Raw genomic sequence first — 19,171 nt, forward strand, 5'->3', positions numbered from 1 at the left:
GTATGTACGGTGGAATAAAAATGTTGATGAGCCTAATGCACGTAGTTTTCCCAGCCGGTCTCCATGCAAGTACTAACCACGCCGGATGCAGCTTAACTTCAGTGATCGGACGAGAACTTGTGTATTCTGCAATGGTTTGGCAGTAGGCTGAATAGTCGTCGGAATTGGATGTCATTAAATGCTTCTGCTAGGCAAAAAATCATGGGAAAATTTAGTATGTATGGTGGAATAAAAATGTTGATAAGCCTACTGCACGTGGTATTCCCAGCAGGTCTCTCATGCTAGTACTAGCCACGCCCGATGCAGCTTAACTTCATTGATCGGACGAGAAATGGTGTATTCTGAAATGGTTTGGCAGTAGGCTGAATATTCATCGGAATTGGATGTCATTTAATGCTTCGGCTAAGCAAAAAATCTCGGGGAAAAAGTTAGTAAGTAATGTGGAATAAAAATGTTGATGAGCGTACTGCACGTGGTATTCCCAGCCGGTCTCACATCCAAGTACTAACCACGCCCGATGCAGCTTAACTTCAGTGATTGGACGAGAACGGGTGTATTCTGCAATGGTTTGGCAGTAGGCTGAATATTCGTCGGAATTGGATGTAATTTAATACTTCGGCTAGGCAAAAAATCCCAGGAAAAGTTAGTACGTACGGTTGTATAAAAATGTTGATGAGCCTAATGCACGTGGTATTCCCAGCCGGTCTCCCATGCAAGTACTAACCACGCCAGATGCAGCTTTACTTCAGTGATCGGACGAGAACTGGTGTATTCTGCAATGGTTTGGCAGTAGGCTGAATATTCATCCTAATTGTATGTCATTTAATGCTTCGTCTAGGCAAAAAATCATGGGAAAAAGTTAGCATGTAATGTGGAATAAAAATGTTGATGAGCCTACTGCACGAGGTATTCCCTGCCGGTCTCCCGTGCAAGTACTAACCACGCCCGATGTGGCTTAGCTTCAGTGATCGGACGAGAACTGGTGTAATTTGCAATGGTTTGGCAGTAGACTGAATATTCGTCGGAATTGGATGTAATTTAATACTTCGGCTAGGCAACAAATCCCGGGAAAAAGTTGGTATGTACGGTGGAATAAAAATGTTGATGAGCGTACTGCACGTGGTATTCCCAGCCGGTCTCACATCCAAGTACTAACCACGCCCGATGCAGCTTAACTTCAGTGATCGGACGAGAACGGGTGTATTCTGCAATGGTTTGGCAGTAGGCTGAATATTCGTCGGAATTGGATGTAACTTAATACTTCGGCTAGGCAAAAAATCCCGGGAAAAAGTTAGTATGTACGGTGGAATAAAAATGTTGATGAGCCTAATGCACGTGGTATTCCCAGCCGGTCTCCCATGCAAGTACTAACCACGCTCGATGCAGCTTAACTTCAGTGATCGGACGAGAACTGGTGTATTTTGCAATGGCTTGGCAGTAGGCTGAATATTCGTCCTAATTGTATGTCATTTAATGCTTCGTCTAGGCAAAAAATCATGGGAAAAACTTAGCATGTAATGTGGAATAAAAATGTTGATGAGCCTACTGCACGAGGTATTCCCAGCCGGTCTCCCGTGCAAGTACTAACCACGCCCGATGCGGCTTAGCTTCAGTGATCAGACGAGAACTGGTGTATTCTGCAATAGTTTGGCAGTAGGCTGAACATTTGTCAGAATTGGATTTCAATTAATACTTCGGCTAGGCAAAAAATCACGGGAAAAAGATAGCATGTACGGTGGAATAAAAATATTGATAAGCCTACTGCACGTGGTATTCCCAGCAGGTCTCCCATGCATGTACTAACCACACCCGATGCAGTTTAACTTCAGTGATCGGACGAGAACTGGTGTAATGTGCAATGGTTTGGCAGTAGACTGAATATTAGTCGAAATTGGATGTAATTTAATACTTCGGCTAGGGAACAAATCCTGGGAAAAAGTTGGTATGTACGGTGGAATAAAAATGTTAATGAGTGTACTGCACGTGGTATTCCCAGCCGGTCTCACATCCAAGTACTAACCACGCCCGATGCAGCTTAACTTCAGTGATCGGACGAGAACGGGTGTATTCTGCAATGGTTTGGCAGTAGGCTGAATATTCGTCGGAATTGGATGTAACTTAATACTTCGGCTAGGCAAAAAATCCCGGGAAAAATTTAGTATGTACGGTGGAATAAAAATGTTGATGAGCGTACTGCACGTGGTATTCCCAGCCGGTCTCACATCCAAGTACTAACCACGCCCGATGCAGCTTAACTTCAGTGATTGGACGAGAACTGGTGTATTTTGCAATGGCTTGGCAGAAGGCTGAATGTTCGTCCGAATTGTATGTCGTTTAATGCTTCGGCTATGCAAACAATCCCGGGAAAATGTTAGTATGTACGGTGGAATAAAAATGTTGATGAGCCTAATGCACGTAGTATTCCCAGCCGGTCTCCCATGCAAGTACTAACCACGCCAGATGCATCTTAACTTCAGTGATCAGACGAGAACTGGTGTATTCTGCAATGGTTTGGCAGTAGGCTGAATATTCGTCCGAATTGTATGTAATTTAATACTACGGCTAGGTAACAAATCCCGGGAAAAAGTTGGTATGTACGGTGAAATAAAATTGTTGATAAGCCTACTGCACGTGGTATTCCCAGCCGGTCTCCCATGCAAGTACTAACCATGCCCGATGCAGATTAACTTCAGTAATCGGACGTGAACTGGTGTACTCTGCTTTGGTTTGGCAGTAGGCTGAATATTCGTCGAAATTGGATGTCATTTAATGCTTCGGCTAGGCAAAAAATCATGGAAAAATGTTAGTATGTACGATGGAATAAAAATGGTCATCAGCCTACTGCACGTGGTATTCCCTGCCGGTCTCCCATGCAAGTACTAAACACGCCCGATGCAGCTTAACTTCAGTGATCGGACGAGAACTGGTGTATTCTGCAATGGTTTGGCAGTAGGCTGAATATTCATCCTAATTGTATGTCATTTAATGCTTCGTCTAGGCAAAAAATCATGGGAAAAAGTTAGCATGTAATGTGGAATAAAAATGTTGATGAGCCTACTGCACGAGGTATTCCCAGCCGGTCTCCCGTGCAAGTACTAACCACGCCCGATGCAGCTTAACTTCAGTGATCAGACGAGAACGGGTGTATTCTGCAATGGTTTGGCAGTAGGCTGAATATTCGTCGGAATTGGATGTAACTTAATACTTCGGCTAGGCAACAAATCCCGGAAAAACGTTGGTATGTACGGTGGAATAAAAATGTTGATGAGCGTACTGCACGTGGTATTCCAGCCGGTCTCACATCCAAGTACTAACCACGCCCGATGCAGCTTAACTTCAGTGATCGGACGAGAACGGGTGTATTCTGCAATGGTTTGGCAGTAGGCTGAATATTCGTCGGAATTGGATGTAACTTAATACTTCGGCTAGGCAAACAATCCCGGGAAAAAGTTAGTATGTACGGTGGAATAAAAATGTTGATGAGCCTAATGCACGTGGTATTCCCAGCCGGTCTCCCATGCAAGTACTAACCACGCTCGATGCAGCTTAACTTCAGTGATGGGACGAGAACTGGTGTATTTTGCAATGGCTTGGCAGTAGGCTGAATATTCGTCCTAATTGTATGTCATTTAATGCTTCGTCTAGGCAAAAAATCATGGGAAAAAGTTAGCATGTAATGTGGAATAAAAATGTTGATGAGCCTACTGCACGAGGTATTCCCAGCCGGTCTCCCGTGCAAGTACTAACCACGCCCTATGCGGCTTAGCTTCAGTGATCAGACGAGAACTGGTGTATTCTGCAATGGTTTGGCAGTAGGCTGATTATTTGTCGGAATTGGATTTCAATTAATGCTTCAGCTAGGCAAAAATTCACGGGAAAAAGATAGCATGTACGGTGGAATAAAAATATTGATAAGCCTACTGCACGTGGTATTCCCAGCAGGTCTCCCATGCAAGTACTAACCACGCCCGATGCAGCTTAACTTCAGTGATCGGACTAGAACTGGTGTAATTTGCAATGGTTTGGCAGTAGACTGAATATTCTTCGGAATTGGATGTAATTTAATACTTCGGCTAGGCAACAAATCCCGGAAAAACGTTGGTATGTACGGTGGAATAAAAATGTTGATGAGCGTACTGCACGTGGTATTCCCAGCCGGTCTCACATCCAAGTACTAACCACGCCCGATGCAGCTTAACTTCAGTGATCAGACGAGAACGGGTGTATTCTGCAATGGTTTGGCAGTAGGCTGAATATTCGTCGGAATTGGATGTAACTTAATACTTCGGCTAGACAAAAAATCCCGGGAAAAAGTTAGTATGTACGGTGGAATAAAAATGTTGATGAGCCTAATGCACGTGGTATTCCCAGCTGGTCTCCCATGCAAGTAGTAACCACGCTCGATGCAGCTTAACTTCAGTGATCGGACGAGAACTGGTGTATTTTGCAATGGCTTGGCAGTAGGCTGAATGTTCGTCCGAATTGTATGTCGTTTAATGCTTCGGCTATGCAAACAATCCCGGGAAAATGTTAGTATGTACGGTGGAATAAAAATGTTGATGAGCCTAATGCACGTAGTATTCCCAGCCGGTCTCCCATGTAAGTACTAACCACACCCGATGCAGCTTAACTTCAGTGATCGGACGAGAACTGGTGTATTCGGCAATGGTTTGGCAGTAGGCTGAATATTCGTCCTAATTGTATGTCATTTAATGCTTCGTCTAGGCAAAAAATCATGGGAAAAAGTTAGCATGTAATGTGGAATAAAAATGTTGATGAGCCTACTGCACGAGGTATTCCCAGCCGGTCTCCCGTGCAAGTACTAACCACGCCCGCATCGGCTTAGCTTCAGTGATCGGACGAGAACTGGTGTATTCTGCAATGGTTTGGCAGTAGGCTGAATATTTGTCAGAATTGGATTTCAATTAATGTATCGGCTAGGCAACAAATCCCGGGAAAAAGTTGGTATGTACGGTGGAATAAAAATGTTGAAGAGCGTACTGCACGTGGTATTCCCAGCCGGTCTCACATCCAAGTACTAACCACGCCCGATGCAGCTTAACTTCAGTGATCGGACGAGAACGGGTGTATTCTGCAATGGTTTTGCAGTAGGCTGAATATTCGTCGGAATTGGATGTAACTTAATACTTCGGCTAGGCAAAAAATCCCGGGAAAATGTTAGTATGTACAGTGGAATAAAAATGTTGATGAGCCTAATGCACGTGGTATTCCCATCCGGTCTCCCATGCAAGTAGTAACCACACTCGATGCAGCTTAACTTCAGTGATCGGACGAGAACTGGTGTATTTTGCAATGGCTTGGCAGTAGGCTGAATGTTCGTCCGAATTGTATGTCGTTTAATGCTTCGGCTATGCAAACAATCCCGGGAAAATGTTAGTATGTACGGTGGAATAAAAATGTTGATGAGCCTAATGCACGTAGTTTTCCCAGCCGGTCTCCATGCAAGTACTAACCACGCCGGATGCAGCTTAACTTCAGTGATCGGACGAGAACTTGTGTATTCTGCAATGGTTTGGCAGTAGGCTGAATAGTCGTCGGAATTGGATGTCATTAAATGCTTCTGCTAGGCAAAAAATCATGGGAAAATTTAGTATGTATGGTGGAATAAAAATGTTGATAAGCCTACTGCACGTGGTATTCCCAGCAGGTCTCTCATGCTAGTACTAGCCACGCCCGATGCAGCTTAACTTCATTGATCGGACGAGAAATGGTGTATTCTGAAATGGTTTGGCAGTAGGCTGAATATTCATCGGAATTGGATGTCATTTAATGCTTCGGCTAAGCAAAAAATCTCGGGGAAAAAGTTAGTAAGTAATGTGGAATAAAAATGTTGATGAGCGTACTGCACGTGGTATTCCCAGCCGGTCTCACATCCAAGTACTAACCACGCCCGATGCAGCTTAACTTCAGTGATTGGACGAGAACGGGTGTATTCTGCAATGGTTTGGCAGTAGGCTGAATATTCGTCGGAATTGGATGTAATTTAATACTTCGGCTAGGCAAAAAATCCCAGGAAAAGTTAGTACGTACGGTTGTATAAAAATGTTGATGAGCCTAATGCACGTGGTATTCCCAGCCGGTCTCCCATGCAAGTACTAACCACGCCAGATGCAGCTTTACTTCAGTGATCGGACGAGAACTGGTGTATTCTGCAATGGTTTGGCAGTAGGCTGAATATTCATCCTAATTGTATGTCATTTAATGCTTCGTCTAGGCAAAAAATCATGGGAAAAAGTTAGCATGTAATGTGGAATAAAAATGTTGATGAGCCTACTGCACGAGGTATTCCCTGCCGGTCTCCCGTGCAAGTACTAACCACGCCCGATGTGGCTTAGCTTCAGTGATCGGACGAGAACTGGTGTAATTTGCAATGGTTTGGCAGTAGACTGAATATTCGTCGGAATTGGATGTAATTTAATACTTCGGCTAGGCAACAAATCCCGGGAAAAAGTTGGTATGTACGGTGGAATAAAAATGTTGATGAGCGTACTGCACGTGGTATTCCCAGCCGGTCTCACATCCAAGTACTAACCACGCCCGATGCAGCTTAACTTCAGTGATCGGACGAGAACGGGTGTATTCTGCAATGGTTTGGCAGTAGGCTGAATATTCGTCGGAATTGGATGTAACTTAATACTTCGGCTAGGCAAAAAATCCCGGGAAAAAGTTAGTATGTACGGTGGAATAAAAATGTTGATGAGCCTAATGCACGTGGTATTCCCAGCCGGTCTCCCATGCAAGTACTAACCACGCTCGATGCAGCTTAACTTCAGTGATCGGACGAGAACTGGTGTATTTTGCAATGGCTTGGCAGTAGGCTGAATATTCGTCCTAATTGTATGTCATTTAATGCTTCGTCTAGGCAAAAAATCATGGGAAAAACTTAGCATGTAATGTGGAATAAAAATGTTGATGAGCCTACTGCACGAGGTATTCCCAGCCGGTCTCCCGTGCAAGTACTAACCACGCCCGATGCGGCTTAGCTTCAGTGATCAGACGAGAACTGGTGTATTCTGCAATAGTTTGGCAGTAGGCTGAACATTTGTCAGAATTGGATTTCAATTAATACTTCGGCTAGGCAAAAAATCACGGGAAAAAGATAGCATGTACGGTGGAATAAAAATATTGATAAGCCTACTGCACGTGGTATTCCCAGCAGGTCTCCCATGCATGTACTAACCACACCCGATGCAGTTTAACTTCAGTGATCGGACGAGAACTGGTGTAATGTGCAATGGTTTGGCAGTAGACTGAATATTAGTCGAAATTGGATGTAATTTAATACTTCGGCTAGGGAACAAATCCTGGGAAAAAGTTGGTATGTACGGTGGAATAAAAATGTTAATGAGTGTACTGCACGTGGTATTCCCAGCCGGTCTCACATCCAAGTACTAACCACGCCCGATGCAGCTTAACTTCAGTGATCGGACGAGAACGGGTGTATTCTGCAATGGTTTGGCAGTAGGCTGAATATTCGTCGGAATTGGATGTAACTTAATACTTCGGCTAGGCAAAAAATCCCGGGAAAAATTTAGTATGTACGGTGGAATAAAAATGTTGATGAGCGTACTGCACGTGGTATTCCCAGCCGGTCTCACATCCAAGTACTAACCACGCCCGATGCAGCTTAACTTCAGTGATTGGACGAGAACTGGTGTATTTTGCAATGGCTTGGCAGAAGGCTGAATGTTCGTCCGAATTGTATGTCGTTTAATGCTTCGGCTATGCAAACAATCCCGGGAAAATGTTAGTATGTACGGTGGAATAAAAATGTTGATGAGCCTAATGCACGTAGTATTCCCAGCCGGTCTCCCATGCAAGTACTAACCACGCCAGATGCATCTTAACTTCAGTGATCAGACGAGAACTGGTGTATTCTGCAATGGTTTGGCAGTAGGCTGAATATTCGTCCGAATTGTATGTAATTTAATACTACGGCTAGGTAACAAATCCCGGGAAAAAGTTGGTATGTACGGTGAAATAAAATTGTTGATAAGCCTACTGCACGTGGTATTCCCAGCCGGTCTCCCATGCAAGTACTAACCATGCCCGATGCAGATTAACTTCAGTAATCGGACGTGAACTGGTGTACTCTGCTTTGGTTTGGCAGTAGGCTGAATATTCGTCGAAATTGGATGTCATTTAATGCTTCGGCTAGGCAAAAAATCATGGAAAAATGTTAGTATGTACGATGGAATAAAAATGTTCATCAGCCTACTGCACGTGGTATTCCCTGCCGGTCTCCCATGCAAGTACTAAACACGCCCGATGCAGCTTAACTTCAGTGATCGGACGAGAACTGGTGTATTCTGCAATGGTTTGGCAGTAGGCTGAATATTCATCCTAATTGTATGTCATTTAATGCTTCGTCTAGGCAAAAAATCATGGGAAAAAGTTAGCATGTAATGTGGAATAAAAATGTTGATGAGCCTACTGCACGAGGTATTCCCAGCCGGTCTCCCGTGCAAGTACTAACCACGCCCGATGCAGCTTAACTTCAGTGATCAGACGAGAACGGGTGTATTCTGCAATGGTTTGGCAGTAGGCTGAATATTCGTCGGAATTGGATGTAACTTAATACTTCGGCTAGGCAACAAATCCCGGAAAAACGTTGGTATGTACGGTGGAATAAAAATGTTGATGAGCGTACTGCACGTGGTATTCCAGCCGGTCTCACATCCAAGTACTAACCACGCCCGATGCAGCTTAACTTCAGTGATCAGACGAGAACGGGTGTATTCTGCAATGGTTTGGCAGTAGGCTGAATATTCGTCGGAATTGGATGTAACTTAATACTTCGGCTAGACAAAAAATCCCGGGAAAAAGTTAGTATGTACGGTGGAATAAAAATGTTGATGAGCCTAATGCACGTGGTATTCCCAGCTGGTCTCCCATGCAAGTAGTAACCACGCTCGATGCAGCTTAACTTCAGTGATCGGACGAGAACTGGTGTATTTTGCAATGGCTTGGCAGTAGGCTGAATGTTCGTCCGAATTGTATGTCGTTTAATGCTTCGGCTATACAAACAATCCCGGGAAAATGTTAGTATGTACGGTGGAATAAAAATGTTGATGAGCCTAATGCACGTAGTATTCCCAGCCGGTCTCCCATGTAAGTACTAACCACACCCGATGCAGCTTAACTTCAGTGATCGGACGAGAACTGGTGTATTCTGCAATGGTTTGGCAGTAGGCTGAATAACTGTCCTAATTGTGTGTCATTTAATGCTTCGTCTAGGCAAAAAATCATGGGAAAAAGTTAGCATGTAATGTGGAATAAAAATGTTGATGAGCCTACTGCACGAGGTATTCCCAGCCGGTCTCCCGTGCAAGTACTAACCACGCCCACATCGGCTTAGCTTCAGTGATCGGACGAGAACTGGTGTATTCTGCAATGGTTTGGCAGTAGGCTGAATATTTGTCAGAATTGGATTTCAATTAAGGTATCGGCTAGGCAACAAATCCCGGGAAAAAGTTGGTATTTACGGTGGAATAAAAATGTTGAAGAGCGTACTGCACGTGGTATTCCCAGCCGGTCTCACATCCAAGTACTAACCACGCCCGATGCAGCTTAACTTCAGTGATCGGACGAGAACGGGAGTATTCTGCAATGGTTTGGCAGTAGGCTGACTATTCGTCGGAATTGGATGTAACTTAATACTTCGGCTAGGCAAAAAATCCCGGTAAAATGTTAGTATGTACAGTGGAATAAAAATGTTGATGAGCCTAATGCACGTGGTATTCCCATCCCGTCTCCCATGCAAGTACTAACCACACTCGATGCAGCTTAACTTCAGTGATCGGACGAGAACTGGTGTATTTTGCAATGGCTTGGCAGTAGGCTGAATGTTCGTCCGAATTGTATGTCGTTTAATGCTTCGGCTATGCAAACAATCCCGGGAAAATGTTAGTATGTACGGTGGAATAAAAATGTTGATGAGCCTAATGCACGTAGTTTTCCCAGCCGGTCTCCATGCAAGTACTAACCACGCCGGATGCAGCTTAACTTCAGTGATCGGACGAGAACTTGTGTATTCTGCAATGGTTTGGCAGTAGGCTGAATAATCGTCGGAATTGGATGTCATTAAATGCTTCTGCTAGGCAAAAAATCATGGGAAAAATTAGTATGTATGGTGGAATAAAAATGTTGATAAGCCTACTGCACGTGGTATTCCCAGCAGGTCTCTCATGCTAGTACTAGCCACGCCCGATGCAGCTTAACTTCATTGATCGGACGAGAAATGGTGCATTCTGAAATGGTTTGGCAGTAGGCTGAATATTCATCGGAATTGGATGTAATTTAATACTTCGGCTAGGCAACAAATCCCGGGAAAAAGTTGGTATGTACGGTGGAATAAAAATGTTGATGAGCGTACTGCACGTGGTATTCCCAGCCGGTCTCACATCCAAGTACTAACCACGCCCGATGCAGCTTAACTTCAGTGATCGGACGAGAACGGGTGTATTCTGCAATGGTTTGGCAGTAGGCTGAATATTCGTCGGAATTGGATGTAACTTAATACTTCGGCTAGGCAAACAATCCCGGGAAAAAGTTAGTATGTACGGTGGAATAAAAATGTTGATGAGCCTAATGCACGTGGTATTCCCAGCCGGTCTCCCATGCAAGTACTAACCACGCTCGATGCAGCTTAACTTCAGTGATGGGACGAGAACTGGTGTATTTTGCAATGGCTTGGCAGTAGGCTGAATATTCGTCCTAATTGTATGTCATTTAATGCTTCGTCTAGGCAAAAAATCATGGGAAAAAGTTAGCATGTAATGTGGAATAAAAATGTTGATGAGCCTACTGCACGAGGTATTCCCAGCCGGTCTCCCGTGCAAGTACTAACCACGCCCTATGCGGCTTAGCTTCAGTGATCAGACGAGAACTGGTGTATTCTGCAATGGTTTGGCAGTAGGCTGATTATTTGTCGGAATTGGATTTCAATTAATGCTTCAGCTAGGCAAAAATTCACGGGAAAAAGATAGCATGTACGGTGGAATAAAAATATTGATAAGCCTACTGCACGTGGTATTCCCAGCAGGTCTCCCATGCAAGTACTAACCACGCCCGATGCAGCTTAACTTCAGTGATCGGACGAGAACTGGTGTAATTTGCAATGGTTTGGCAGTAGACTGAATATTCTTCGGAATTGGATGTAATTTAATACTTCGGCTAGGCAACAAATCCCGGAAAAACGTTGGTATGTACGGTGGAATAAAAATGTTGATGAGCGTACTGCACGTGGTATTCCCAGCCGGTCTCACATCCAAGTACTAACCACGCCCGATGCAGCTTAACTTCAGTGATCAGACGAGAACGGGTGTATTCTGCAATGGTTTGGCAGTAGGCTGAATATTCGTCGGAATTGGATGTAACTTAATACTTCGGCTAGACAAAAAATCCCGGGAAAAAGTTAGTATGTACGGTGGAATAAAAATGTTGATGAGCCTAATGCACGTGGTATTCCCAGCTGGTCTCCCATGCAAGTAGTAACCACGCTCGATGCAGCTTAACTTCAGTGATCGGACGAGAACTGGTGTATTTTGCAATGGCTTGGCAGTAGGCTGAATGTTCGTCCGAATTGTATGTCGTTTAATGCTTCGGCTATGCAAACAATCCCGGGAAAATGTTAGTATGTACGGTGGAATAAAAATGTTGATGAGCCTAATGCACGTAGTATTCCCAGCCGGTCTCCCATGTAAGTACTAACCACACCCGATGCAGCTTAACTTCAGTGATCGGACGAGAACTGGTGTATTCGGCAATGGTTTGGCAGTAGGCTGAATATTCGTCCTAATTGTATGTCATTTAATGCTTCGTCTAGGCAAAAAATCATGGGAAAAAGTTAGCATGTAATGTGGAATAAAAATGTTGATGAGCCTACTGCACGAGGTATTCCCAGCCGGTCTCCCGTGCAAGTACTAACCACGCCCGCATCGGCTTAGCTTCAGTGATCGGACGAGAACTGGTGTATTCTGCAATGGTTTGGCAGTAGGCTGAATATTTGTCAGAATTGGATTTCAATTAATGTATCGGCTAGGCAACAAATCCCGGGAAAAAGTTGGTATGTACGGTGGAATAAAAATGTTGAAGAGCGTACTGCACGTGGTATTCCCAGCCGGTCTCACATCCAAGTACTAACCACGCCCGATGCAGCTTAACTTCAGTGATCGGACGAGAACGGGTGTATTCTGCAATGGTTTTGCAGTAGGCTGAATATTCGTTGGAATTGGATGTAACTTAATACTTCGGCTAGGCAAAAAATCCCGGGAAAATGTTAGTATGTACAGTGGAATAAAAATGCTGATGAGCCTAATGCACGTGGTATTCCCATCCGGTCTCCCATGCAAGTAGTAACCACACTCGATGCAGCTTAACTTCAGTGATCGGACGAGAACTGGTGTATTTTGCAATGGCTTGGCAGTAGGCTGAATATTCGTCCTAATTGTATGTCATTTAATGCTTCGTCTAGGCAAAAAATCATGGGAAAAATTAGCATGTAATGTGGAATAAAAATGTTGATGAGCCTACTGCACGAGGTATTCCCAGCCGGTCTCCCGTGCAAGTACTAACCACGCCCTATGCGGCTTAGCTTCAGTGATCAGACGAGAACTGGTGTATTCTGCAATGGTTTGGCAGTAGGCTGATTATTTGTCGGAATTGGATTTCAATTAATGCTTCAGCTAGGCAAAAATTCACGGGAAAAAGATAGCATGTACGGTGGAATAAAAATATTGATAAGCCTACTGCACGTGGTATTCCCAGCAGGTCTCCCATGCAAGTACTAACCACGCCCGATGCAGCTTAACTTCAGTGATCGGACGAGAACTGGTGTAATTTGCAATGGTTTGGCAGTAGACTGAATATTCTTCGGAATTGGATGTAATTTAATACTTCGGCTAGGCAACAAATCCCGGAAAAACGTTGGTATGTACGGTGGAATAAAAATGTTGATGAGCGTACTGCATGTGGTATTCCCAGCCGGTCTCACATCCAAGTACTAACCACGCCCGATGCAGCTTAACTTCAGTGATCAGACGAGAACGGGTGTATTCTGCAATGGTTTGGCAGTAGGCTGAATATTCGTCGGAATTGGATGTAACTTAATACTTCGGCTAGACAAAAAATCCCGGGAAAAAGTTAGTATGTACGGTGGAATAAAAATGTTGATGAGCCTAATGCACGTGGTATTCCCAGCTGGTCTCCCATGCAAGTAGTAACCACGCTCGATGCAGCTTAACTTCAGTGATCGGACGAGAACTGGTGTATTTTGCAATGGCTTGGCAGTAGGCTGAATGTTCGTCCGAATTGTATGTCGTTTAATGCTTCGGCTATGCAAACAATCCCGGGAAAATGTTAGTATGTACGGTGGAATAAAAATGTTGATGAGCCTAATGCACGTAGTATTCCCAGCCGGTCTCCCATGTAAGTACTAACCACACCCGATGCAGCTTAACTTCAGTGATCGGACGAGAACTGGTGTATTCGGCAATGGTTTGGCAGTAGGCTGAATATTCGTCCTAATTGTATGTCATTTAATGCTTCGTCTAGGCAAAAAATCATGGGAAAAAGTTAGCATGTAATGTGGAATAAAAATGTTGATGAGCCTACTGCACGAGGTATTCCCAGCCGGTCTCCCGTGCAAGTACTAACCACGCCCGCATCGGCTTAGCTTCAGTGATCGGACGAGAACTGGTGTATTCTGCAATGGTTTGGCAGTAGGCTGAATATTTGTCAGAATTGGATTTCAATTAATGTATCGGCTAGGCAACAAATCCCGGGAAAAAGTTGGTATGTACGGTGGAATAAAAATGTTGAAGAGCGTACTGCACGTGGTATTCCCAGCCGGTCTCACATCCAAGTACTAACCACGCCCGATGCAGCTTAACTTCAGTGATCGGACGAGAACGGGTGTATTCTGCAATGGTTTTGCAGTAGGCTGAATATTCGTCGGAATTGGATGTAACTTAATACTTCGGCTAGGCAAAAAATCCCGGGAAAATGTTAGTATGTACAGTGGAATAAAAATGTTGATGAGCCTAATGCACGTGGTATTCCCATCCGGTCTCCCATGCAAGTAGTAACCACACTCGATGCAGCTTAACTTCAGTGATCGGACGAGAACTGGTGTATTTTGCAATGGCTTGGCAGTAGGCTGAATGTTCGTCCGAATTGTATGTCGTTTAATGCTTCGGCTATGCAAACAATCCCGGGAAAATGTTAGTATGTACGGTGGAATAAAAATGTTGATGTGCCTAATGCACGTAGTTTTCCCAGCCGGTCTCCATGCAAGTACTAACCACGCCGGATGCAGCTTAACTTCAGTGATCGGACGAGAACTTGTGTATTCTGCAATGGTTTGGCAGTAGGCTGAATAGTCGTCGGAATTGGATGTCATTAAATGCTTCTGCTAGGCAAAAAATCATGGGAAAATTTAGTATGTATGGTGGAATAAAAATGTTGATAAGCCTACTGCACGTGGTATTCCCAGCAGGTCTCTCATGCTAGTACTAGCCACGCCCGATGCAGCTTAACTTCATTGATCGGACGAGAAATGGTGTATTCTGAAATGGTTTGGCAGTAGGCTGAATATTCATCGGAATTGGATGTCATTTAATGCTTCGGCTAAGCAAAAAATCTCGGGGAAAAAGTTAGTAAGTAATGTGGAATAAAAATGTTGATGAGCGTACTGCACGTGGTATTCCCAGCCGGTCTCACATCCAAGTACTAACCACGCCCGATGCAGCTTAACTTCAGTGATTGGACGAGAACGGGTGTATTCTGCAATGGTTTGGCAGTAGGCTGAATATTCGTCGGAATTGGATGTAATTTAATACTTTGGCTAGGCAAAAAATCCCAGGAAAAGTTAGTACGTACGGTTGTATAAAAATGTTGATGAGCCTAATGCACGTGGTATTCCCAGCCGGTCTCCCATGCAAGTACTAACCACGCCAGATGCAGCTTTACTTCAGTGATCGGACGAGAACTGGTGTATTCTGCAATGGTTTGGCAGTAGGCTGAATATTCATCCTAATTGTATGTCATTTAATGCTTCGTCTAGGCAAAAAATCATGGGAAAAAGTTAGCATGTAATGTGGAATAAAAATGTTGATGAGCCTACTGCACAAGGTATTCCCTGCCGGTCTCCCGTGCAAGTACTAACCACGCCCGATGTGGCTTAGCTTCAGTGATCGGACGAGAACTGGTGTAATTTGCAATGGTTTGGCAGTAGACTGAATATTCGTCGGAATTGGATGTAATTTAATACTTCGGCTAGGCAACAAATCCCGGGAAAAAGTTGGTATGTACGGTGGAATAAAAATGTTGATGAGCGTACTGCACGTGGTATTCCCAGCCGGTCTCACATCCAAGTACTAACCACGCCCGATGCAGCTTAACTTCAGTGATCGGACGAGAACGGGTGTATTCTGCAATGGTTTGGCAGTAGGCTGAATATTCGTCGGAATTGGATGTAACTTAATACTTCGGCTAGGCAAAAAATCCCGGGAAAAAGTTAGTATGTACGGTGGAATAAAAATGTTGATGAGCCTAATGCACGTGGTATTCCCAGCCGGTCTCCCATGCAAGTACTAACCACGCTCGATGCAGCTTAACTTCAGTGATCGGACGAGAACTGGTGTATTTTGCAATGGCTTGGCAGTAGGCTGAATATTCGTCCTAATTGTATGTCATTTAATGCTTCGTCTAGGCAAAAAATCATGGGAAAAACTTAGCGTGTAATGTGGAATAAAAATGTTGATGAGCCTACTGCACGAGGTATTCCCAGCCGGTCTCCCGTGCAAGTACTAACCACACCCGATGCGGCTTAGCTTCAGTGATCAGACGAGAACTGGTGTATTCTGCAATAGTTTGGCAGTAGGCTGAACATTTGTCAGAATTGGATTTCAATTAATACTTCGGCTAGGCAAAAAATCACGGGAAAAAGATAGCATGTACGGTGGAATAAAAATATTGATAAGCCTACTGCACGTGGTATTCCCAGCAGGTCTCCCATGCATGTACTAACCACACCCGATGCAGTTTAACTTCAGTGATCAGACGAGAACTGGTGTAATGTGCAATGGTTTGGCAGTAGACTGAATATTAGTCGAAATTGGATGTAATTTAATACTTCGGCTAGGGAACAAATCCCGGGAAAAAGTTGGTATGTACGGTGGAATAAAAATGTTAATGAGCGTACTGCACGTGGTATTCCCAGCCGGTCTCACATCCAAGTACTAACCACGCCCGATGCAGCTTAACTTCAGTGATCGGACGAGAACGGGTGTATTCTGCAATGGTTTGGCAGTAGGCTGAATATTCGTCGGAATTGGATGTAACTTAATACTTCGGCTAGGCAAAAAATCCCGGGAAAAATTTAGTATGTACGGTGGAATAAAAATGTTGATGAGCGTACTGCACGTGGTATTCCCAGCCGGTCTCACATCCAAGTACTAAGCACGCCCGATGCAGCTTAACTTCAGTGATTGGACGAGAACTGGTGTATTTTGCAATGGCTTGGCAGAAGGCTGAATGTTCGTCCGAATTGTATGTCGTTTAATGCTTCGGCTATGCAAACAATCCCGGGAAAATGTTAGTATGTACGGTGGAATAAAAATGTTGATGAGCCTAATGCACGTAGTATTCCCAGCCGGTCTCCCATGCAAATACTAACCACGCCAGATGCATCTTAACTTCAGTGATCAGACGAGAACTGGTGTATTCTGCAATGGTTTGGCAGTAGGCTGAATATTCGTCCGAATTGTATGTAATTTAATACTACGGCTAGGTAACAAATCCCGGGAAAAAGTTGGTATGTACGGTGAAATAAAATTGTTGATAAGCCTACTGCACGTGGTATTCCCAGCCGGTCTCCCATGCAAGTACTAACCATGCCCGATGCAGATTAACTTCAGTAATCGGACGTGAACTGGTGTACTCTGCTTTGGTTTGGCAGTAGGCTGAATATTCGTCGAAATTGGATGTCATTTAATGCTTCGGCTAGGCAAAAAATCATGGAAAAATGTTAGTATGTACGATGGAATAAAAATGTTCATCAGCCTACTGCACGTGGTATTCCCTGCCGGTCTCCCATGCAAGTACTAAACACGCCCGATGCAGCTTAACTTCAGTGATCGGACGAGAACTGGTGTATTCTGCAATGGTTTGGCAGTAGGCTGAATACTCGTCGGAATTGGATGTCATTTAATGCTACGGCTAGGCAAAAAATCATGGGAAAAGGTTAGTATGTAATGTGGAATAAAATGTTGCTGAGCCTACTGCACGTGGTATTCCCAGCAGGTCTCTCATGCTAGTACTAGCCACGCCCGATGCAGCTTAACTTCATTGATTGGACGAGAACTGGTGTATTCTGAAATGTTTTGGCAGTAGGCTGAATATTCATCGTAATTGGATGTCATTTAATGCTTCGGCTAAGCAAAAAATCTCGGGAAAAATTTAGTATGTACGGTGGAATAAAAATGTTGATGAGCCTAATGCACGTAGTATTCCTAGCCGGTCTCCCATGCAAGTACTAACCACACCCGATGCAGCTTAACTTCAGTGATCTTACGGAAACTGGTGTATTCTGCAATGGTTTGGCAGTAGGCTGTATATTCGTCCGAATTGTATGTCATTTAATGCTTCGTCTAGGCAAAAAATCATGGGAAAAAGTTAGTATGTAATGTGGAATAAAAATGTTGATGAGCCTACTGCACGTGGTATTCCCAGCTGGTCTCCCGTGCAAGCACTAACCACGCCCGATGCGGCTTAACTTCAGTAATCGGACGAGAACTGGTGTATTCTGCAATGGTTTGGCAGTAGGCTGAATAGTTGTCAGAATTGGATGTAATTTAATACTTCGGCTAGGCAACAAATCCCGAGAAAAAGTTGGTATGTACGGTGGAATACAAATGTTGATAGGCCTACTGCACGTGGTATTCCCAGCAGGTCTCCCATGCAAGTACTAACCATGCCCGATGCAGATTAACTTCAGTGATCAGACGAGAACTGGTGTATTCTGCATTGGTTTGGCAGTAGGCTGAATATTCTTTGCAATTGGATGTCATTTAATGCTTCGGCTAGGCAAAAATTCATGGAAAAAAGTTAGTATGTACGGTGGAATAAAAATGTTCATCAGCCTACTGCACGTGGTATTCCCAGCCGGTCTCCCATGCAAGTACTAACCACGCCCGATGCAGCTTAACTTCAGTGATCGGACGAGAACTGGTGTATTCTGCAATGGTTTGGCCGTAGGCTGAATACTCGTCGGAATTGGATGTAATTTAATACTTCGGCTAGGCAACAAATGCCGGGAAAAAGTTGGTATGTACGGTGGAATAAAAATGTTGATAAACCTACTGCACGTTGTATTCCCAACTGATCTCCCATGCAATTACTAAGCATGCCCGATGCAAATTAACTTCAGGTATCGGACGAGAGCTGGTGTATTCAGCATCGGTTTGGCAGTAGGCTGAATTTTCGTCGCAATTGGATGTCATTTAATGCTTCGGCTAGGCAAAAAATCATGGAAAAAGTTAGTATGTACGATGGAATAAAAATGTTCATCAGCCTACTGCACGTGGTATTCCCAGCCGGTCTCCCATGCAAGTACTAACCACGCCCGATGCAGCTTAACTTCAGTGATCGGACGAGAGCTGGTGTTTTCAGCATCGGTTTGGCAGTAGGCTGAATTTTCGTCGCAATTGGATGTCATTTAATGCTTCGGCTAGGCAAAAAATCATGGAAAAAGTTAGTATGTACGATGGAATAAAAATGTTCATCAGCCTACTGCACGTGGTATTCCCAGCCAGTCTCCCATGCAAGTACTGACCACGCCCGATGCAGCTTAACTTCAGTGATCGGACGAGAACAGGTGTATTCTGCAATGTTTTGGCAGTAGGCAGAATATTCGTCGGAATTGGATGTCATTTAATGCTACGGCTAAGCAAAAAAATCATAAGAAAAAGTTAGTATGTAATGTGGAATAATAATGTTGATGAGCCTACTGCACGTCGTATTCCCAGCCGGTCTCTCATGCATGTACTAACCACGCCCGATGCAGCTAAACTTCAGGGATCGGACGAGAACTGTGTGTTCTGCAATGGTTTGGCAGTAGGCTGAATATTTGTCAGAATTGGATGTCGTT

General features: G+C 44.1%; 73 pseudogenes; all 73 read right to left on the bottom strand.

Annotated features, from left to right (window-relative positions):
- Positions 1-243: 243 nt before the first annotated feature.
- On the bottom strand, positions 244-363 carry LOC146745118 (5S ribosomal RNA; annotated as a pseudogene).
- A 97-nt stretch (positions 364-460) lies between these two features.
- Positions 461-580, bottom strand: LOC146745119 (5S ribosomal RNA; annotated as a pseudogene).
- Positions 581-675: 95 nt separating this feature from the next.
- LOC146745120 (5S ribosomal RNA) lies at positions 676-795 on the bottom strand (annotated as a pseudogene).
- A 96-nt stretch (positions 796-891) lies between these two features.
- Positions 892-1,011, bottom strand: LOC146745121 (5S ribosomal RNA; annotated as a pseudogene).
- A 96-nt stretch (positions 1,012-1,107) lies between these two features.
- LOC146745122 (5S ribosomal RNA) lies at positions 1,108-1,227 on the bottom strand (annotated as a pseudogene).
- A 96-nt stretch (positions 1,228-1,323) lies between these two features.
- LOC146745123 (5S ribosomal RNA) lies at positions 1,324-1,443 on the bottom strand (annotated as a pseudogene).
- Positions 1,444-1,539: 96 nt separating this feature from the next.
- LOC146745124 (5S ribosomal RNA) lies at positions 1,540-1,659 on the bottom strand (annotated as a pseudogene).
- A 96-nt stretch (positions 1,660-1,755) lies between these two features.
- On the bottom strand, positions 1,756-1,875 carry LOC146745125 (5S ribosomal RNA; annotated as a pseudogene).
- A 96-nt stretch (positions 1,876-1,971) lies between these two features.
- Positions 1,972-2,091, bottom strand: LOC146745126 (5S ribosomal RNA; annotated as a pseudogene).
- Positions 2,092-2,403: 312 nt separating this feature from the next.
- Positions 2,404-2,523, bottom strand: LOC146745127 (5S ribosomal RNA; annotated as a pseudogene).
- Positions 2,524-2,619: 96 nt separating this feature from the next.
- Positions 2,620-2,739, bottom strand: LOC146745128 (5S ribosomal RNA; annotated as a pseudogene).
- Positions 2,740-2,835: 96 nt separating this feature from the next.
- Positions 2,836-2,955, bottom strand: LOC146745129 (5S ribosomal RNA; annotated as a pseudogene).
- A 96-nt stretch (positions 2,956-3,051) lies between these two features.
- Positions 3,052-3,171, bottom strand: LOC146745130 (5S ribosomal RNA; annotated as a pseudogene).
- A 96-nt stretch (positions 3,172-3,267) lies between these two features.
- Positions 3,268-3,386, bottom strand: LOC146745131 (5S ribosomal RNA; annotated as a pseudogene).
- A 312-nt stretch (positions 3,387-3,698) lies between these two features.
- LOC146745132 (5S ribosomal RNA) lies at positions 3,699-3,818 on the bottom strand (annotated as a pseudogene).
- A 96-nt stretch (positions 3,819-3,914) lies between these two features.
- Positions 3,915-4,034, bottom strand: LOC146745133 (5S ribosomal RNA; annotated as a pseudogene).
- A 96-nt stretch (positions 4,035-4,130) lies between these two features.
- LOC146745134 (5S ribosomal RNA) lies at positions 4,131-4,250 on the bottom strand (annotated as a pseudogene).
- A 96-nt stretch (positions 4,251-4,346) lies between these two features.
- On the bottom strand, positions 4,347-4,466 carry LOC146745135 (5S ribosomal RNA; annotated as a pseudogene).
- Positions 4,467-4,562: 96 nt separating this feature from the next.
- On the bottom strand, positions 4,563-4,682 carry LOC146745136 (5S ribosomal RNA; annotated as a pseudogene).
- A 96-nt stretch (positions 4,683-4,778) lies between these two features.
- On the bottom strand, positions 4,779-4,898 carry LOC146745137 (5S ribosomal RNA; annotated as a pseudogene).
- Positions 4,899-4,994: 96 nt separating this feature from the next.
- Positions 4,995-5,114, bottom strand: LOC146745138 (5S ribosomal RNA; annotated as a pseudogene).
- A 526-nt stretch (positions 5,115-5,640) lies between these two features.
- Positions 5,641-5,760, bottom strand: LOC146745139 (5S ribosomal RNA; annotated as a pseudogene).
- Positions 5,761-5,857: 97 nt separating this feature from the next.
- On the bottom strand, positions 5,858-5,977 carry LOC146745140 (5S ribosomal RNA; annotated as a pseudogene).
- Positions 5,978-6,072: 95 nt separating this feature from the next.
- Positions 6,073-6,192, bottom strand: LOC146745141 (5S ribosomal RNA; annotated as a pseudogene).
- A 96-nt stretch (positions 6,193-6,288) lies between these two features.
- LOC146745142 (5S ribosomal RNA) lies at positions 6,289-6,408 on the bottom strand (annotated as a pseudogene).
- A 96-nt stretch (positions 6,409-6,504) lies between these two features.
- LOC146745143 (5S ribosomal RNA) lies at positions 6,505-6,624 on the bottom strand (annotated as a pseudogene).
- Positions 6,625-6,720: 96 nt separating this feature from the next.
- On the bottom strand, positions 6,721-6,840 carry LOC146745144 (5S ribosomal RNA; annotated as a pseudogene).
- Positions 6,841-6,936: 96 nt separating this feature from the next.
- LOC146745145 (5S ribosomal RNA) lies at positions 6,937-7,056 on the bottom strand (annotated as a pseudogene).
- Positions 7,057-7,152: 96 nt separating this feature from the next.
- On the bottom strand, positions 7,153-7,272 carry LOC146745146 (5S ribosomal RNA; annotated as a pseudogene).
- Positions 7,273-7,368: 96 nt separating this feature from the next.
- Positions 7,369-7,488, bottom strand: LOC146745147 (5S ribosomal RNA; annotated as a pseudogene).
- A 312-nt stretch (positions 7,489-7,800) lies between these two features.
- On the bottom strand, positions 7,801-7,920 carry LOC146745148 (5S ribosomal RNA; annotated as a pseudogene).
- Positions 7,921-8,016: 96 nt separating this feature from the next.
- On the bottom strand, positions 8,017-8,136 carry LOC146745149 (5S ribosomal RNA; annotated as a pseudogene).
- Positions 8,137-8,232: 96 nt separating this feature from the next.
- Positions 8,233-8,352, bottom strand: LOC146745150 (5S ribosomal RNA; annotated as a pseudogene).
- A 96-nt stretch (positions 8,353-8,448) lies between these two features.
- Positions 8,449-8,568, bottom strand: LOC146745151 (5S ribosomal RNA; annotated as a pseudogene).
- Positions 8,569-8,664: 96 nt separating this feature from the next.
- On the bottom strand, positions 8,665-8,783 carry LOC146745152 (5S ribosomal RNA; annotated as a pseudogene).
- A 96-nt stretch (positions 8,784-8,879) lies between these two features.
- On the bottom strand, positions 8,880-8,999 carry LOC146745153 (5S ribosomal RNA; annotated as a pseudogene).
- Positions 9,000-9,095: 96 nt separating this feature from the next.
- LOC146745154 (5S ribosomal RNA) lies at positions 9,096-9,215 on the bottom strand (annotated as a pseudogene).
- A 96-nt stretch (positions 9,216-9,311) lies between these two features.
- LOC146745155 (5S ribosomal RNA) lies at positions 9,312-9,431 on the bottom strand (annotated as a pseudogene).
- Positions 9,432-9,527: 96 nt separating this feature from the next.
- Positions 9,528-9,647, bottom strand: LOC146745156 (5S ribosomal RNA; annotated as a pseudogene).
- A 526-nt stretch (positions 9,648-10,173) lies between these two features.
- LOC146745157 (5S ribosomal RNA) lies at positions 10,174-10,293 on the bottom strand (annotated as a pseudogene).
- A 96-nt stretch (positions 10,294-10,389) lies between these two features.
- Positions 10,390-10,509, bottom strand: LOC146745158 (5S ribosomal RNA; annotated as a pseudogene).
- Positions 10,510-10,821: 312 nt separating this feature from the next.
- Positions 10,822-10,941, bottom strand: LOC146745159 (5S ribosomal RNA; annotated as a pseudogene).
- A 96-nt stretch (positions 10,942-11,037) lies between these two features.
- LOC146745160 (5S ribosomal RNA) lies at positions 11,038-11,157 on the bottom strand (annotated as a pseudogene).
- Positions 11,158-11,253: 96 nt separating this feature from the next.
- LOC146745161 (5S ribosomal RNA) lies at positions 11,254-11,373 on the bottom strand (annotated as a pseudogene).
- Positions 11,374-11,469: 96 nt separating this feature from the next.
- On the bottom strand, positions 11,470-11,589 carry LOC146745162 (5S ribosomal RNA; annotated as a pseudogene).
- Positions 11,590-11,685: 96 nt separating this feature from the next.
- LOC146745163 (5S ribosomal RNA) lies at positions 11,686-11,805 on the bottom strand (annotated as a pseudogene).
- A 96-nt stretch (positions 11,806-11,901) lies between these two features.
- Positions 11,902-12,021, bottom strand: LOC146745164 (5S ribosomal RNA; annotated as a pseudogene).
- A 96-nt stretch (positions 12,022-12,117) lies between these two features.
- LOC146745165 (5S ribosomal RNA) lies at positions 12,118-12,237 on the bottom strand (annotated as a pseudogene).
- A 311-nt stretch (positions 12,238-12,548) lies between these two features.
- Positions 12,549-12,668, bottom strand: LOC146745166 (5S ribosomal RNA; annotated as a pseudogene).
- A 96-nt stretch (positions 12,669-12,764) lies between these two features.
- Positions 12,765-12,884, bottom strand: LOC146745167 (5S ribosomal RNA; annotated as a pseudogene).
- A 96-nt stretch (positions 12,885-12,980) lies between these two features.
- Positions 12,981-13,100, bottom strand: LOC146745168 (5S ribosomal RNA; annotated as a pseudogene).
- Positions 13,101-13,196: 96 nt separating this feature from the next.
- On the bottom strand, positions 13,197-13,316 carry LOC146745169 (5S ribosomal RNA; annotated as a pseudogene).
- Positions 13,317-13,412: 96 nt separating this feature from the next.
- LOC146745170 (5S ribosomal RNA) lies at positions 13,413-13,532 on the bottom strand (annotated as a pseudogene).
- Positions 13,533-13,628: 96 nt separating this feature from the next.
- On the bottom strand, positions 13,629-13,748 carry LOC146745171 (5S ribosomal RNA; annotated as a pseudogene).
- Positions 13,749-13,844: 96 nt separating this feature from the next.
- On the bottom strand, positions 13,845-13,964 carry LOC146745172 (5S ribosomal RNA; annotated as a pseudogene).
- A 526-nt stretch (positions 13,965-14,490) lies between these two features.
- LOC146745173 (5S ribosomal RNA) lies at positions 14,491-14,610 on the bottom strand (annotated as a pseudogene).
- Positions 14,611-14,707: 97 nt separating this feature from the next.
- On the bottom strand, positions 14,708-14,827 carry LOC146745174 (5S ribosomal RNA; annotated as a pseudogene).
- A 95-nt stretch (positions 14,828-14,922) lies between these two features.
- Positions 14,923-15,042, bottom strand: LOC146745175 (5S ribosomal RNA; annotated as a pseudogene).
- A 96-nt stretch (positions 15,043-15,138) lies between these two features.
- On the bottom strand, positions 15,139-15,258 carry LOC146745176 (5S ribosomal RNA; annotated as a pseudogene).
- A 96-nt stretch (positions 15,259-15,354) lies between these two features.
- On the bottom strand, positions 15,355-15,474 carry LOC146745177 (5S ribosomal RNA; annotated as a pseudogene).
- A 96-nt stretch (positions 15,475-15,570) lies between these two features.
- LOC146745178 (5S ribosomal RNA) lies at positions 15,571-15,690 on the bottom strand (annotated as a pseudogene).
- A 96-nt stretch (positions 15,691-15,786) lies between these two features.
- On the bottom strand, positions 15,787-15,906 carry LOC146745179 (5S ribosomal RNA; annotated as a pseudogene).
- A 96-nt stretch (positions 15,907-16,002) lies between these two features.
- LOC146745180 (5S ribosomal RNA) lies at positions 16,003-16,122 on the bottom strand (annotated as a pseudogene).
- Positions 16,123-16,218: 96 nt separating this feature from the next.
- On the bottom strand, positions 16,219-16,338 carry LOC146745181 (5S ribosomal RNA; annotated as a pseudogene).
- Positions 16,339-16,650: 312 nt separating this feature from the next.
- Positions 16,651-16,770, bottom strand: LOC146745182 (5S ribosomal RNA; annotated as a pseudogene).
- Positions 16,771-16,866: 96 nt separating this feature from the next.
- On the bottom strand, positions 16,867-16,986 carry LOC146745183 (5S ribosomal RNA; annotated as a pseudogene).
- Positions 16,987-17,082: 96 nt separating this feature from the next.
- Positions 17,083-17,202, bottom strand: LOC146745184 (5S ribosomal RNA; annotated as a pseudogene).
- Positions 17,203-17,513: 311 nt separating this feature from the next.
- Positions 17,514-17,633, bottom strand: LOC146745185 (5S ribosomal RNA; annotated as a pseudogene).
- Positions 17,634-17,729: 96 nt separating this feature from the next.
- On the bottom strand, positions 17,730-17,849 carry LOC146745186 (5S ribosomal RNA; annotated as a pseudogene).
- A 96-nt stretch (positions 17,850-17,945) lies between these two features.
- LOC146745187 (5S ribosomal RNA) lies at positions 17,946-18,065 on the bottom strand (annotated as a pseudogene).
- Positions 18,066-18,161: 96 nt separating this feature from the next.
- On the bottom strand, positions 18,162-18,281 carry LOC146745188 (5S ribosomal RNA; annotated as a pseudogene).
- Positions 18,282-18,592: 311 nt separating this feature from the next.
- LOC146745189 (5S ribosomal RNA) lies at positions 18,593-18,712 on the bottom strand (annotated as a pseudogene).
- Positions 18,713-18,807: 95 nt separating this feature from the next.
- Positions 18,808-18,927, bottom strand: LOC146745190 (5S ribosomal RNA; annotated as a pseudogene).
- Between the last annotated feature and the right edge of the window lie 244 nt (positions 18,928-19,171).

This window comes from Saccoglossus kowalevskii, chromosome 5, assembly GCF_978046115.1.
Source record: "Saccoglossus kowalevskii chromosome 5, keSacKowa6.1, whole genome shotgun sequence".
Lineage (NCBI taxonomy): Eukaryota > Metazoa > Hemichordata > Enteropneusta > Harrimaniidae > Saccoglossus > Saccoglossus kowalevskii.